The 14,367-nt window shown below is 37.4% G+C and overlaps 1 long non-coding RNA gene across 1 annotated transcript in view; it reads left to right on the top strand.

Moving 5' to 3' along the window:
- LOC127022791 (uncharacterized) overlaps positions 1-14,367 on the top strand; it is a 70,883-nt gene that overhangs the window by 46,889 nt on the left and 9,627 nt on the right. The window lies entirely within an intron of this gene.

Below are 14,367 nucleotides of genomic sequence, written 5' to 3'. Positions count from 1 at the left end.
TCTGCAGGCTTCTTAAAGACTGAACATTTTGCTGGTTTTGAAATGGATGCTTTTGAAAAATACCACATTTGATCCATATGTAAAATGGATGTCGTGGCCAAAGAGCAGTAAAATGTATAACTCACTATTTATTAAGTTGCTTGAGAATCTTTGAGCAAGGTGAGTACTGAAGTGTACAGCACAATTCAGCCTTGTTAGTAGGCTTGCTGATCAACTGCCTTCCCCTGAGAGTCATTAAGATAGTTAGTGAGAGCACTTGTTAGTATCAGATTACGAGAAAACAATGTTAAGGCAACCTCAGAAAAAAGGTGGCTGACAAAATGTTTTCCCTTGGTGGAAATGAGCATCAAATTACATTTCACTACTATTTGTTTGCTTTGGAAAGGGGGGCTAGGGATTTTCACCTTGTCCTTAGGGCAGCAATTTGCTCACCTTACACTTTCTAGTACTGAAAACATTTGTTCAGATTACTGTGTTTTCATTTGATTTGTTCTGTTATTTATATAGAGGTTGCTTTTCAGTAAAATCCAATATAACTATTGACACAATTTGTTCTGCTCTATAGATTGTATCAAACTGAGTAGAACATACAGTAAAAAATTGGTTCTCCTAGTTGCTTTAGGTCACTAAAACTCCTATTCAAAGTCAGTTCAGTCAATAGACATACTAAGGCCTTTAAATGGATGTGTCACTGTGATTACAGAACCTCCAAACACAGTATTTGGAAATGGATCTAAATGTACCTAACCGACTCGAGGCTTCTCAGCAAAATAAATGCAATTCTATTTTGTGGCAGTGGCATATTTCACTGTAGGGGACAGAGGGAAGGGAGGTCTGGGAGGGGTCAGGCAAGGAAGCTGGAAAAGGTCAGTAGAGGTCTGAGGGAGCTGTGGGGGTGCAGGTGATCCCCAAGAATAAGTTAGGTGGAAGCCTTGAGGGATCAGTTAGGTTTGAGGAAAGATGTTTGTTGGTGGAATCAGGCAGATTTTGAGGAGATTAGGGGTCTGCAGGAATCTGAACAGAGGGGGATCAGTGAACTTGTCAGATAAGGGCAGGGCTGACTGTTGCTCTCTGATACCAGAAGCAAGCCCTGTGAAAAAGCCTTCAGCAACAGTAACCCTGGCAGTCTGTGATCTATTACAGGAGTGGGAGACTTCCTTTCCCAATAAGGAAAAGCCTCTGTGAGCCAGAGGACTGGTCAAAGCTCTTCTTCTGTTAGTCTGATGTTAATATTGATTTCTTTTTGGACTGCTGTATTCTGAGGCACTAAGAGTCTGGAAATTTTGCTAAACATAGAAAAATGCAAAGATATCCTAAAATAATAACGTTTATATGTATTTGAAGACCAATTTCCCAACAATTAAATGCAATATTTTGACAGTGTATTGAAAATATAGTACCTTTTTAGAGGAATTCTTGAATTATAAGGTGGTTGGTTTTTTCTTGTAGTTAATTCCGCAGTGACGTCTTCCTTGCTGTCATCAGTATGACTTGTGTCCTTGTCCCTTTCCATATTCCACAAAATGCACTGAATGGAATCTGCAGTTATAAATTTGTACTCTTCTGCTGTGGGTTTCAAATATTTCTTATCCAAGTAGAAATACTTGATCTCAGATGATGTCGTGGGAGTTTCTGAAGATTACTTTAAATAGCTTTGTTCCCAGGAACGTATTGTGAAGGTTTTTGGGATAAACCAAAACAGCAACAAAAGAAACAAACAAAAAACGGCCAAATGAACCAAACCCCCCAAACCTGCAAACACATAGCATTTTACAACATTGCATAAATATTCAGAATTTGAGATTTAGAATTTCTTATTTTTTTCCAGAATATCTTTATTATAGAAAAGTTTAGGGCATATTCTTAGTCTGCTGCATAAAATGGGTAGTGGAGAGGATTCTCCTGGCAGCATTTCAGTCACGCAGTCACTTCATTCTGAAGTCATGGAAATATAGAGCCAACATTTTTACATTTATAACCACAATCAAGAAAGTACTTAAGATTTTGAAGTATTTTGCACTTTTGTTTTTTTTTCACTATTAACTGATTTTTATTCTCTGTGAATTAATTTGAATTCATTTGTTGAGCAGTTTGTCACAACAGGGGCATTCCAGCCATGTCCCAGGTCCTTGGGCACGCAGCAGTGTTAGGTCACTTACTGTCCCTTTACCTCATGACCCAATTTCCATGAATTAGGAACCCAGGTGCAAATGGTGCGAGGAGGCTGTGGTACATGCTCTGTAGGTCTGGATGATCAAGGAACCAGGATGCGCTTTAGAGTGTGTTTTGTATATGGACAAAGGAACCATGATCAAATCCACATGCTTTGGTTCTGGATTGGATTTGAAACTACTTTCCCATCCAATAAAACTTTCATCTTTCTCTGAATATATGTTATGTAAGCCCTAGTTATCTCCATTTCTCTTCACATTTTAAAATTCTGACTGGCTCACTGGCCAAATTTCTGGCCAGTCCCCAAAGCAGAATGAAAACTTTCTAGTAGATGTATGGTCACTACCAGAATAGCTCGTGACTACCTTGATTTGGAGAGGATCATTTTTGAGGTCTAAAGTTCATTTTAATTTACATAATGCTCTTGTTAATATTTAGTAGATGTTATCTTTTTAATCATAAAAATGCATCACAGGTATCATACACATTATGTCAGACATATCACTGGGAGTTTATTACGATATAACTAAATTAAAACGCTGTGACAGTTTTCATATATTTCTGTTGAAGTGATATAAAATCTCTTTAAGAACTGCTTAAAATGTCTATTCTTTTGGTCCAGCAACAGTTAAAACTCCTAGCTGGCACTTCGTGAAGACGCTTTTTAATTTGTGACTCTATTTGTGACCTAGGATCATTGAAACATTATCTGCAAGAACAGTGGAAATCCTGTTTACATTGTTCAGGGGTAGTTACAGATTGTTAACATGTAGTTGCTGTTCATGGTTAATGATACAATTGAGTCATCTCTGCACGGTTCTCAGCCATTTAAAACTGTCGTAAAATAACCCAAATAATAGGATGATCAAAGCAATAGAGCCGACTCTGCATGATAGTGTGACTGCAGCATTTTCAACCATTACTATAGAGTGCTATAAATATTTTCAGAATAGTATAAAAGAGATGTTCAGGTTACAAAAACTATAGTTCAGACCAGGATAGAATCATAAAATAAATATTCAGTTATGCTTGCTCTCCTTGAATCTTCCCATAAACTGTCTTTGGATGCCTAGTATGATATGCCTAATTCTCAGTAAACAGGTACCCAGCATTTTTTTGAGAATCAGGATTCATTAAAGCATCACAAATCAAGCATACAAAAATGGAGATATCCAGAATAATTAGAAAGCCTTTGGGTTCTTTTTTGTTCCTCCTTCCAGTTGGATCCTTAAGGCAGGTGATTTCTGATTTCTTTGTGAGAGCTATGATACATATGCTTTGCTGGGTCTGGATGATTTCAGAAAGTAGTGTTTTATTTTCCATGAAAAGCTTTTAGTTGTCATTGCACCGAGTGTTACATAAGTCAATGATACATCAAACTAATATATTTTGAAAACTAAGCATTAGAAGGTTTTATAGTTTAAAAGAAATCACAACAAAGCATGAGTGCTGACTTTTTATCACCTCTCCTTTGAGACCCAGTTTATTTCATCATTGATGTGAAGCATGTAGTACAAAACAAGATGACCTGTTTTTCATCCTTGGTATAATTCCACTACAGTAAAAAGCCTTATGCCAGGAATGAATTTGTCCCTATGTAAAAATGGTCTTCACTCTTCCCAAGAGAAGACTGAAACTGGGTTCTGTCTGTTTTCATCAACTCTCTTTATCTCACATCAAGGGTAGCTGATTGAACACAAGGAATTCCTAATATTAGTCACTTGTCATTCAAGCTCTTCTGGTTGTGAGGATACAGTGTTTCTAGCTTTCTTTGGCAAAGTGAAAATTACCTTGTTTAGCAGGCTCAGTGACTGAATGTAAAGTTGGCAAGTGATTCACATGTGCTCAGTTTCTGTACGTGACAAATAATACTGAAGCGATTTTGAGGTGTGAATATAAATAAATCTTAATTATGGTGTTTTCTTCTAAATATATTTGTAGTATTGGGATGAATCTTCCATGCTTCATTCAGGGAGCACTCCAAACTTGACTGCAATAGCATACCAGGAATAACAGAAAAGATAACACAGCTTTTAGATTTTAGTGATCATTTAGCTGAAGGGATTTTTGATTGGCATGTACTCCAGAATGGTATTCACCGCATAGGTCTCTCACCGCATAAATTACAGTTATTTTCTAGCATGTGCTAGCCACTAAAGTGATGGGTATTAAAATGCTTCCTCACTAGCTTCCATATATATAACCATTTTATAGCTATTTTACATTACAATAGAGTTTCCTCCTCAAAATAAGTGGAGTTCTAGCTTTCTCTGGATCTTATCACAAAGATTCTTTGAATGTAACTTACAGGTAGACTTTTACTTTCATTTCTAGCCATCAGTAGTGGAAATATTCAGTTGAGGCAGAGAGTGCCCTTTTTTTTTTTTAATGACAATACAAGAGAAGCAAGAGGCAGGAAATATCTAACATGGTTGCAGTCATTTTCCTTGCCACTTTTCCATCATTTTCATTTCTTGGTATAGTGAGAACACTTCCAAAACCCTCTGAAAAATGCTGCCACTGCTGCTTGCTATAATCAGACACTGTCCGAGTCTGAAAGGGACATTGGTTAAAGTTAGTGGGTAAGAAAAACTTTCAAAATGTTCACTGTTGTGATTTATTTCAAGCTGAGTTCAGCAATTTAGGGGGAAAATAAGTTATCTAAATCCACTTGGGGTGATAAACCCTCTAAATTTGTAATAGATCTGAATAATTTTTATGTTTTCCTTGAGAACAGCATTTGAAAGAGCAGATGTGAGGGTCGTTATCTTAATGACACCACAGAAGTCTGGGCAGTCACAAAGGCTTTCTCACATAGTCAAACTGTCTTGGGAGAACCTAATTTGCTGTTGAGGTATAGTACCAAACAAATGCTTTTCATTAAGGAGCTGCATGAAACAGTATCAGTCTAACAAGGGGACTAGGCCTTTGAAATGTAAACAAAGTAGCTCCTCAAGGTAACATCCATTGCCTTTAATTGAATCTGCCTTGAAAACAGCAGTTTCCTTGGCAGAAGAAAACAAACTTTTACTGGCACGCTGCTTCACCCCTCCAGCTTTTACCTTACCAAATTTTGTATCAGGGGAGTTTGTAAGAAAACGAATACTTTTCTCTAAGTATTATAAAACCTTATGCTGCTATCACAACATTTGAATTTAGCTTAATGGTGGCAAGATGTTAACATGAGAGTCTGAACTGCAGCAGTCTTCAGTTTGAATATAGACCATAGGCCTTTACACTGTCACCTACTCAGCAGAAGCTGAGCACATCTTGGACCTTGCACAGCATTTGCTAGGAACCAAGTCCAAACTTCTGGCATGCTGCTTTACCTTGGAAAGTTATGATTTTATAGCCCATGCATGTACCTCCAGTAAAGCCCTGAGGTTATTCAAGTGAGGAAGACATCGCAGGACTGATGTGATTTTTCTGCTTTGTGACATTCTGAGGCTTGACTATCAACAATCCCTGCTATAGGACCCCATATTTATGAGGATTTTTCTGTATAATACAGCTATACCGGTGTAAAAAGAACCAAGCCCAAGTACCTATACAAAATTATTTTACAAGATCCTGTCTGTGTCTTATAACACAGAGGTACAGACACTAAAAGCTAGGGATGAATTCAATATCATTCTGAAGTCATGGTTTCCCCGACTGTTATGCATATTTTGTGTTCCCTTCTTCCCTGTATTGGTGCCAAAGTAGGTGCAAGGGCTGACAGTGGGCAGTGTGTTTCCTTGGTTCCGTGACATGCAGAGACTGAGTCAGATTCTGAAAACATGTAAATTGTCTCACTGCCTGCATTAACTTGTGCCCCAGCAAAACTGTTGCCTTTGTGTGTATGACCACCACTATCCATGATTTCTGGACTGCTTCTAATAGGTCACATGTATCTGGATCTCCTACAAGAGTGTACGGTCAGCTACACCTGTTGATCAAACCCTCCAAGTAGGAAATATTCTATTTAGGTGCTTATGGCACTGTGCTGCTTACAGACAACCACAGCTAAAACCACTGTTACAGGGCAATATGAGATCAACCATTTCTTTAAACTGGAATATAATGGATGATCTATTAGAGTAGACAGAATTAAGAACAAACACTCAAGCTCAACCAACTGAGCAAGTGGAAAGACGTCCATGGGCTACCATTCAGATAGAATAAAGTATCCAGTGCAGAGAAAAAGCATATGCAAACTTCAAATAACAAAAATGCAGAAGGATGCAATTCAAGGAATGTGTTTATATTTTTTATTTTTGTATATATACAACTAATTGTGCAAATGTAATAAAGTTGCTATTTGCAGATAACATTATTTCCATATTTCTCACCATCACTGTTATATCACAGATGACTTCTAGATATTCTCTCTCCTCTCTTCCTTTGGCCTAGTGTAATAAAGTACGGTAGAATCATGAAATGAAAATGCATCTGTTGCAATGAAATTAAACGACTTGGTAAGTTACAGGAAAAGAAAAACCATTATTTTGGATCTGGAGCCATGGTTAATGGTTTTTGAAGTCTTATCTGTGTTGACATTGTTATACGGATTGAAAGAGAATTTTACTCATTTCTGGTTCTCCTAATGAAAGTTCAAGTAATAAGACTTTATTCTCACTGCGAGTCATCAAGACAGTCCGCTGCACCGCACTTCTGTTTCAGAGCTTCGAAATTGTAGGGGAGGGACAACAAATAGATTTCCTATAGACATTAATAAGCTATGGTTATAAACCACCAGACTCAACTCTTAAATTCTGTAATCAGCAACTGCCATGCATTAACACATTGTTCATTAACTGCTTGTAATTTGAACTTGAATGTAAAAGAGTGTATACATTTCCACAATGCAGTCTGTTGCATGCACGTTGTCTGCTCCATTTCGGGTGTTAGAGACTCACAATACAGAAACAGAATTTCAGACTAGCCAGACAAGAAGTCACTGATCATGACGGTCATTTTCTTCAAGAACATTAGAATATTGTATTATACACCATCATGCTATGAAGATTTTTTGACATAGAGATGCATTTACTTAGAGCACTTCTCTGCTAACAGCTTGACCCAAAGCCCAGTAAAGTCAACGGAGATGGATTTTAGAAGGGGTCATCAGGTAGTAAAGAGGAGTCAGTCACTACGCTTGTCTGCATTCTACAGCAACGTTGGTTGGGAGTCCCCACTCTTTTCCTTCCCAGGTTCTCCTGGCTTCTAATTTTTTGCCTTTTTAAGCTTTGATTTTCTGTTGCACTTTTCCAGCATCATAACACAAGTTTCAGTGGAAATATAAACATCCGGGTTGGCAGACATGTTCCTTCACTAATGCAGTCATCAAAGAAACACACAGTACTGTAGAAGGAATTAGAGACAATCGGAGGTAAAAGATTCCATAATGTTTATATTAATTTCTCTTAGAAAAGAAAGTCTGCTAAATTTACAAGTCATGAAATGCAAAATGTTACACGCTAGGAAATCAGCTATAGTGTAAAAAAGACATTACATAAGAGATTTAGCATGTCATAGCAAAATGTGATTTATAGTTGGGACGTATTATGGAAAATGTGAAAACAACTCGTCATTGGAAAGTGTGTTTTCCTACTCATCACGAAGAAATGTTCAACTAAGTGGAAGTGGCCTAGTATTAGTATAGACTTTCACTACGTATTCTAATAAATTTATTTGTCAGTCCTGCAGTCCTGAGCAGCAACACCCTAAAAACTTCCAATTTTTTTTGTCCTGAATAGTGTTATTTTCTATGTTTTTGGGGGGGTAAAAGCTTGTTTTACTTTTTTTGAGAATAATCTCTAAAGTCAGTGAAAAGCCTTCCAAAGTGCATAAATAAGATTTAAACCTGCAGTGAGGATATTTTGGGAACGTAATTTCCAAGGTTAGTCTCAGCAACTGGAACTTTTTCTTTTGTGGGGTTTTTTATTCAGTGTGTAGTAAACACAGCTCCAAGCCTTGGTGAAGAATGTGTTTTGACTAATTTTAGTTTTATGGGTGTCAGTTAAGAATACCATGCGTCTTGATGTCAGAAGCTGCTTCTTTGTACTTTGTGGCCTTGTGGTTAGCAGCTTGTCAAACTAGGGGGTGGTTGTCTCTGTTTGAGTTATGTCTAATGTTTATTGGAGATTTTACACCTGGACCATGTAAGCTCCCTAACAAATGCGGATCTGATTTCAAATGCAACATCTTCAGGATTTCTGTTTGATTCTTAGGCTCCTTTGTAAGCAATGGAAGGGCACATGCCAAACCTGACGATGAATTCAAACTGCAAACTATGTAGAACTAAACCCAAATCTCCATACATGTAATAGGAGAGGATTTGCCTGGCATTTTCTTTCTGCTCACTGACATGATTTACATCCTATTGTGTGTATGAATGTGCTTTCCTTTTCCTTTAAGTATGCAAAGTCTTGGTACCAATTTGCTACTTTCTGGTAGCCTCATACTAAAACCAAGAGCTATCCTGAACAGAATGGAAAGACAATTTTTGGACTATGATTTAAAGCTGAAACTTAAACTGAAAGTGAAGGAAAATGCTTGCTGCGTCTGTCTCATATTTGTATGCAAAGGGACTTCCTTGGACCATTGCCTATGTTCTGATGAGCATCTTTCTTTGGCTGGGAATTTAAACAGTGAAAGTCCACAGAAAACAAGGTTCTTAGAGGAAGGAAAGAAATAAAAGTACTGAGCATCCACAGCACTATGGGAAGTACTGCACAGGCACATCTGCCTAGCTGGGAGAACAAAAGCAGATAGAACCTAGATTCCATGCTGAGAGCTGGTGTATCTTTGACGGTAAACTGAATTGCTGCTGGTCCAAATCTTTTCTACATGAACAGTTTAGATGGATTTCTGGTGAAGAAGTACTTGCATCATTTGTGTTTCCTTCTCATGCTTGCACTGCATGTTGACTGCCTGTTTACTGGGCAGGAAGGCAACACAGGATAGCTTATACTGCAGGTGTGTATGCTTAGCAATTCACAGGCCATTATACAGGGTACTAGTATTGCCACAGTCAAAAAGATAATCCTACAGTAAAGCCTCAGAACATGGCAACCCCATGTACCTTCACGTTGGGTGCATTTTGGTGTAGTATTCCTGGAACTGATACGTAGAACTCCAGTTATGAACCAGAATACCTCTATGGTATGCTCTGCATAAGTGGTGGGGGAAGGGGGAGATGATCAAAGGAGATGATGATCAAGGATCTTATTTCTTTGCCTTATCTAGTTCTTGTTGCTACATAAATAATGCAAATATAAGTGCAGTCACAGGGATCCCAGTCTTCCCTCAGCTATGAATATATTCTGATAGATTTAGTCAATTATAACAAAGAGACAAAAATGACAGAAGCCTTTATTATAGCGGAGCTTCTACAACAATTAAACAACTCCAATAAACCTAAATTCTTCTTTGAAAGGTTTATTGTATGAATACCAAGCTTTGTACCAATCTGGGACCTGAATTAAAACCATCCGTTGGGCAGTAGCATTGCTGGATAGGAATGGGAAGGTGGGCAGCTTGAAAAGAAAGAACAAAGTCATAGTTCCAGTGGCTTTAATTTGTTAAAGAACTTGTTAGGGCTATAAAACTTTACCAGGTACTGTAGTCTCTTAGTTTAAGGAGGGAGGTCTGGTCTGGTCACTTCATACCAAGCTGTTGTTTCAATTCCCAGCCTTGAGGTTTATAGGCTGTCATGTATTGAGCTATTCCTGAACCATGAGTTTATTGAATATTTTGAGAGTTTGAGGTTGCCTTTCCTCTCCTTCCTGCCTTAGATTATTAGTAACTATTTGAACCTGAAACAGTTCTGCCAAATCTGTAGCAGTGTTTTGTATATTCTTCTGGAAGAGAGAAAAGGTTTTGTTTTCTTTTTTTACCATGCAATAATTCAAAAGAACAAAGCAGTCAGGAAGCATAGCATTTTTTGCTTCTTCTAAGCACCATCTCCTTCTAATAATATGCTTAATATCTCTAGCATTCATCAAAGGATTATTTAAAAGAAACAGAGCCTGTAGGTGTGATACTAATTACATATGTGAAGATGGATGTTATGCTAGGGCTAAGTGTCTGGCTTATTGGCAATGAACGTAAGAGAGTAAGGCAAAGCCAAGGCCACACCAGGAAAACTTCTGTTTTGCATCTCAACTTGCTCTTTGGCAGTTACACTCCCAAAGTCCACAAACAGATATTTGTCATATTCTTAAACTGACATATATAGGGTCTGAATTATAGGTAGTTCAAGTAAATGAAGAGACTATCATTTCAGCAAGCTTTGGATCAAGCCCAGAAGCAAAACTCACTGCAGAGACAGGTAGAACAGAGTCAAATGTAATCTTTCTAATTCATAAAAATGTATACATTTGCACAAGGACTGATGCAGAGAAACAAGGTGACAGGGCTAGCTCCCTAGCAATTTACTTTTTTTGGATAAATTTTCCCACTAAATGTCTTCTAAGAGCATTCTCCCTAGAGCAATAACTGTAACTGTTAATGGCTTGACTTAGTTCTGCCCAGGGAAGCACGTATGTGTTTTGGCTCCTTTCAGTAGCATGGATAAGGAGACCTGCAGTGAGTATGCAAAATACAGCAAGTGCCTTTTAGCCAGAGTGAGTATCCTTTGGTCTCAGTAATGGAAGAGCTTGCAAGATGCTTCTTACTCCTGAGAAACAAAAGCTGTTTGAGTTTTCCAGGAACTCTTACAAGTTTCTTGAATTCATTTCACAGCCAGTTAGAGCAAATAGAAAGATAAATCTCAGAAAATCGATGAAAAAAAATTTAGCAACTTCAGAGAAGTTCGTATCTGGCCTTTGGAGGGCAGTGAATGGACGTGTTTTCCTAAATTCCTGCCTTCTGTAACTGCATTAGCTTCAGAGAATTTACAGAAAAAGTGAGTTTGACCCATTGTTTAGTAAATCTTGCACTGAGATTGGAACTAGATATCTTAAGCTGCCACTCTGGTTCCCTTATCACCTGTGTGTAAAGAATTTGACAGTCTGTATTTTAAAGTATTACTAATAGGATTTTTAAATTACACTTGTGCTTGAATGAAGTAAATGCTTCCACATGACAAATTGAAATGAATGGTTTTAATAAACAGAAAATGAGAAGTAGGTTCATCTGTCCCTGGAGGCTTAGCTGGTTCCATTCATTCTTCTTATTAAATCTTGTCCGTATGGCACTGTTGTTTGCATTGATTGATTACTTGCCTTAGCCTGTAAACTTGGGTGGGTTTCTCCTGTGCTACCATTTCATAAGGCAGTGAGATCCTAGATTCAAAGAAATATCTCCACTAATAAGGAAGATTAATAGATACTCTGGGGACCAAAACTTTCCTTGGCTACAGTAAGCTGCTTCTCAAGGGAGACTGGACAGCAACAGGTGAGTCAGAACTGTTACAGCTTAGACTGTATTTTGTCAGTATAAAATGCTCCTAGCTAATTCATTTGGCAAGAGATTAGAAGCTAAAAAAAATGAAGTCCACAATTCTTTTCTTTCCCTCTTTTGAAAAAACCCAAACACTGTAATATCAGCTAAACAGTAATAAAACCAAACTGTACTATAGAAACAACAGCAAGCATTCCTCTTTTCTTTCCCCTGTTACAGATAACCCCACTACATAATAGCAGGCTTTTGTTTGGAATAAATGCTATAAAGTTTATGACCTGTGTCAGCAAGCATTCATCATAAGAGTCAAGAAGAGATGTGTCTGTTCTCTGCTTTACCTTTGACAAAGCATTTTTATAAACACTTGTTCTAGAATTGGAAGAAAGATTCTGCAGGAATACCTGGGATCAGTAGCAACAGGGAGATTATGGTAACTGTATTGTTTCACTGTTTTGACATGGAAAAGCAAAATGGCAAATAAATAACCAAACTGATGATAAAACTGTATTTACTCCAATAACATAAAGTATCATCTAATTGAATTTCAAGTTGAATTTTTAATAAGCTAAAGCCAAGGACAGTGAAAACATTAAAACCATTAGACTAAATTCTAGAGTCCATAACTGAACAAAATCAGGGTTGCTGGAGCAACTTCCCACTTACGTCATGGACTTTGAATCACTGCTGACTTTTTAATATATTCTGTTTTAGAGACAGAATATAAGAGGGACCCCATTTCTCATGGTGAAATTCTCCACTGTGCATCACTTTGGCATTACTTAAAGAGCTTAAGTGATGCACAGACCTTGTTCAGGCCCTTACAGAAAGATGATCTTAATTTATAGTAGATGAGTTATGCCTGAAATCAGGTAGAGTATTTTAGGTAATAAATTGCATGATTTGGATTCTCCTGTCACATCAGGGTAGATGCACATCTGTGTCATTACAATATATGATGAAGTATCCCACCCAATTGAATGAGCCAATGCTGATTACAAAGGGGGAAGACACAGTGTAATGACCTCAGATTGTCTAAATATTGATTGGATTAATGCGCTGTGACTGATGGTAAATAGAGTGTAACTAAGGAAACCATTTAGATTATTTACATCTTATCCATAGCTCAAGTTAAAGTCACCAATCTTCCTACAGGTTATCAAAGATAACTATCTATCCTAAACCAGGCATCATAGATAGAAATTCTTGTTTCTATATAATGGAACTCATCTGTAGCCTGTAAGGGTAGCTGAACGCTCTACTCTTTTGGATCTGTCACTCACCCTTGAGGTGTGGTCTCACTGTAGGCTCCAAAGTTGCATTTGAACATGACCTCTCCAGCTACAAAGTCCTGACTCCATGTAAGTCAGCAGGAGTTTTGATGTTGATTTCCATGAAAGCAGATTTGGCCTTTTTTGTCTGAAAGGCTAGCATCCCAGTTTCTCAGAAGGCTCCTACTTGTGGAGGCTTACAGGACATAGCTAAACACTTCCCTTGGGTTTGCTCCTTTATTATGCTTGGACAAAGCAAACATCAAATGCTATGAAATCAGAAATTTAGTATTTTACACTCGCAACATACTCATTATATATGGGGACATTTAATGAGGCAAGGGACAAAAAAATGAGTATCAGGCAGACTGAAAATAAGTAGCTTGAAATCATAATCACTATGAGTGTGTACTTTGATATTTGAGTGGTAGTTTGCCAACCAATGTAGTAGAATGGCATAATGGAAAAGATGACAACATCAAGATTGTTGTGACAATGTCTGATTGTTATTTGTGTGTAATTTAAGGAGTAACCTAATCTTCTGTGCTAACACACATCAAAGAAACAAGAAATCAGTATTGCCAAAGAGGGCAGTTTTATAATTTCCAGACTGTCATTCTTATAATACAATTCTTGTACAAGCTATCGTTAATCTTGTATATAAAGTACATGTTCAATGCAGCTCATTTGCCTTCTCTTCACAACTTTTTCTCCACTAACCTTCTTTATATCCCTTAGTTTCATGTTCTTCATCTGTGTATCACCTATAGTTGAAGGATGTTGTGTGACACAGTTGCATTAAACTTATGTAAAGAAATGTAATTCAGTTAATATATGGTAAGATAAATAAGATTGTACTTTCATAGTTACGTCTGTGCAAGATAAGGCAGTGACCAACTATTTTCAAAACATTGTCCCGCCCTTTTTAAATTATATTTACCAGTTTAAAGCTACAAACCACTTTAGTAAGCAGGACATAATCAATCCCAGACTAGCAAGAGCTTACGAGTGTCTACAAGTAGTTCACCCATACCAAAAGACCCTGTAGGCTTTTCAGTGCCCAATACATGTGCACATAGGTATTTATTTATAAAACACACATGGCTGTACATACGTTATATGCATATACATTATAGTATTTAGGTAAACAGTTAATTCAGTTTGCCTTTTTGCTATTGATGTTATAAATAAATCTGTCTCCAAGAACAGGCTTTCCATGGATAAAGGTTATGCAATTCATTTATGGAGTTAAAAAAGAACTTACCAAACTAAAGAGGACTAGCCTTGGTTTTAAAAGGATGTGTTGTATGAGTGTCTGAAGTAATGTGTATGTACATAGACACTGGTAACTATTTGTCTTACAAACACATACAAATAAAAGCACACATTACAAACACATACAAATAAAAGCACACATGTATACACATATATAGACACACATATTGCTTTATGTAGCCACATTCACAGGCCACCATTTGAGAATGTGCTGATTCCAGAAGCAATACTAGCTTAATGTTATGCACCGTTTTGGTGTTAAAAA

This window comes from Gymnogyps californianus, chromosome 16 (genome assembly GCF_018139145.2).
Source record: "Gymnogyps californianus isolate 813 chromosome 16, ASM1813914v2, whole genome shotgun sequence".
In the NCBI taxonomy this organism is placed as follows: Eukaryota; Metazoa; Chordata; class Aves; order Accipitriformes; family Cathartidae; genus Gymnogyps; species Gymnogyps californianus.
Note: the sequence above shows the minus strand (reverse complement) of the source record. Positions and strands in the feature narration are given on the sequence as shown.